Source organism: Arachis hypogaea, chromosome 12 (assembly GCF_003086295.3).
Source record: "Arachis hypogaea cultivar Tifrunner chromosome 12, arahy.Tifrunner.gnm2.J5K5, whole genome shotgun sequence".
Taxonomy (NCBI): Eukaryota; Viridiplantae; Streptophyta; class Magnoliopsida; order Fabales; family Fabaceae; genus Arachis; species Arachis hypogaea.
This window is the reverse complement of record NC_092047.1, coordinates 93,928,334-93,931,913: the sequence shown is the minus strand read 5'-3', so window position 1 is coordinate 93,931,913 and position 3,580 is coordinate 93,928,334.

Genomic DNA, 3,580 nt, shown 5'->3' with positions numbered 1-3,580 from the left:
CTCCCTCACAGAAGAGGGGTAAGGTAAAGTAGAAATAACATCCACCTTTGCTGGATCTACAGAAATGCCAGTATTAGACACAACATGTCCTAGTACAATCCCTTGTTTAACCATAAAGTGACATTTTTCAAAATTTAATACAAGGTTTGTACTGACACATCTATCTAATACTCTAGATAATCCATCTAAGCAAAGGCTAAATGAATCGCCATATACACTAAAATCATCCATAAAAACCTCCATACAATCCTCAATAAGATCAGAGAAAAGACTCATCATGCACCTTTAAAAAGTAGCTGGTGCATTGTACAAGCCAAAGGGCATTCTCTTGTAAGCATAAGTCCCAAAAGGACATGTAAAAGTGGTCTTTTCTTGATCCTCAGGGGCTATATGAATCTGGAAATAACCTGTGTAACCATCTAAAAAATAATAATGTGATTTACTTGACAGGCGATCCAGCATTTGATCAATGAATTGAAGAGGATAGTGATCCTTACGGGTTGCTTGGTTGAGGCGTCTGTAGTCAATGCAGACCCTCCAGGCGTTCTGAACTCTGGTTGTCAGGAGCTCTCCATGCTCATTCTTCACTGCAGTGACTCCAGACTTCTTTGGCACCACTTGTACTGGACTTACCCTTCACTGTCTGAGATGGGATAGATGATATCTGCCTCTAGTAGTCTGGTCACTTCCTTTTTGACAACCTCTAGGATAGTGGGGTTTAGTCTTCTCTGGGGTTGACGGACAGGTCTTGTTCCCTCTTTTAAAAATATTCTATGCTCACATACTTGAGGGTTGATGCCTACTATGTCTGCCAAACTCCACCCAATTGCCTTCTTGTGCCTCCTCAGCACACCAAGTAGCTGCTCTTCCTGTTGAGAAGTGAGTTCCCTTGCAATGATAACTGGAAACTTCTGCCCGTCTTCAAGGTAAGCATATTTGAGGTGTGGAGGAAGGGGTTTTAATTCTAACTTCTGATCATGTTCTGGCTCTGGGTTGTCTGGAGTTGGTAACAATGGCAAAACACTGTCATTATCCTCTGAGAATGTCCCCACACTTGGACCTTGTCCTGTGTGCTTCTCTTCAAATTCCTCCTGGTGAACTTCAGCTACGGTTTCATCTATAATGTCACACTGGAGGATGGAATGATCCTCCGGAGGATGCTTCATAACTCCATTCAGATTGAAGATCACTACTCGGCCATCTATTTCAAAAGAGTATGTTCCTGAAAAAGTATCTAATTTGAACTTTGAGGTCTTCAGGAATGGTCTTCCGAGTAGGATTGATGATGGCTTATCTGAGGCATTCTGGGGCATCTCCAGGATATAAAAATCAATGGAAAATGTGAGCCCTTTAATGCCCACTAATACATCTTCAGCAACTCCAGCCACTGTGATAATGCTTTTATCTGCTAACACAAAATGAGCTGCTGACCTTTTTAAGGGAGGGAGCCTCAAAATATCATATATAGACAAAGGCATTATACTTACACATGCTCCTAAATCACACATGCAATCAGAAAATACTACACCACCTATAGTACAGTTAACCATACAAGGACCTGGGTCACTACACTTCTCAGGTAAACCTCCCATTAAAGCAGATATAGAACTTCCTAAGGGAATAGTTTCTAATTCATTAATTTTGTCTTTATGTATACATAAATCTTTTAGAAACTTTGCATATTTAGGTACCTGTTGAATAACATCAAAAAGGGGAACAGTTACCTCAACCTTTTTGAATATCTCTACCATTTTGGGATCAGGTTCCAGCTGCTTCCTGGGCTTCCTTGCAAGTTGTGGAAATGGAATGGGAGTGGTATCTTCTGCAGTGTCTGCGCCTTTTGGTGCTTCCTCTTGTGGTTGCACTTCTTCTTCTTCAGCTATGTCCTGTATGTCCTCTTCTTCTTCAACATCTTCTATTTCCACTACTTCTTCAGCTGAGGCGTGCTCTGGTGGGTTTGACTCCTCCTGATTTCTCTCCTGTAGTGTGGTTCCGGACCTCAGGGTGATGGCATTAATACCACCCTTCGGATTGGGTAATGGTTGAGAGGGAATTCCACTGGAGCTCAAAGGTTGGTTATTGGAGTTGTTCATTGATCCAATCTGTGAGACAAGAGTTTGCAAAGTAGCGTTCAGACCATTTAGAGTGGCATTAATGTTATTTTCCATAGTCTGCTATCTCCGATCAATAGATTGTAGTAAGTCATCATTGGCAGATGAAGAAGGATAGGTAATTTGAGAGGTCTGCTGTTGGGTATTCTGCGGTCCTTGGGATTGCCTCAGGTGAGGTGCTCTGTAAGGCTGATTCTGATTCTGCTACCTGTTGTTGTTATTATTCCACCTCTGAGATCCCTGATTATCTCTATCTCCTCTGTTGTTGTTGTCCCTCCAATTCTGGTTAGAATTGTCCTGCCATCCATGGTTGTAATTGCCACCTTGATTGTACCCTTGGTTGGGATGGTCATAGAAGTTATGAGTGGCTGCCACGGTGTTGTCTTCCTACTGGAGCTGCGGACATTCATCAGTATAATGACTTTAATCAGCACAGATTTCGCAAACTCTCTGTGGGACTAACTGTTGGTTTTGCTGTGCTAGAGAAGGTTGAGCTTGCTGAACTTGTTATTGATTCAATTGCATTTGCTTCAGCAAGTTGGTCATTTCACAGATACTCTGAGTTAGAGCAGTAGTCTCTCTGCTAGAGGATACTTCTGCAACGGCTTTTGAACGGCCTTGTTTCTACCTGTGATTCCTGGTAGATTCAGCTAAGTCACTAATCAATTGCCATGCCTCATCAGTGGTCTTGTACTTTTTCATAGACCCATTGCTAGCACTTTCCAATGTGGTCTTATCTTGGGGCCTCATGCCCTGTGTGACATAACCGAGTAACACTATCTTGTCAATCATATGGTGGGGGCATGCTTCCAGAAGATTATTGAAGCGCTCCCAGTATTCATAAAGCGTCTCGGATTCATCCTGAACAATCATGGAAATATCTTTCCTCAGTTTATCAGTAACTTCAGCTGGAAAGAACTTTTCCAAAAATTCTCTTCTGAGTGTATCCCAGTTAGATACAGTTGTTGCTGGTTGAGTGTAGTACCACTCTCTTGCCTTTCCCTCAAGAGAAAACGGGAAAGCTTTCAGTAAAATTAAAGTTTCATCTGCACCATCACGCCTGACAGTAGAACAGGCTGCCTGAAAATCTCTCAGGTGCTTGATAGGCTCTTGAGCAGGTAAGCCATGAAACTTGGGCATCAAATTGAGCAGTGCGGTCTTTATTTCAAAATCTGTAGCCACCGCTGGATGATGCGCTTGGAACGGTTGCATTGAAAAATCAGGGGCTCCAGCCTCCTGGATAGTAACTCTTCTGGCTGCCGCCATGTTACCTGTACGTAAATCAACCGAATCAGTAGAGCGGGAGCTGGTTTCTTTCTCAAATGGCGTTTCAAATCCGCCCTCAGAGAGGGCTAACCGACGCCGAGCTTGCCTTATTCGTGAAATAGTTCTTTCAATCTCAGGATCGAATACTGGCAAGCTTGGATCAGGAAGTGAACGCATCATCTAACGAAAGAAATAAGCAGCTC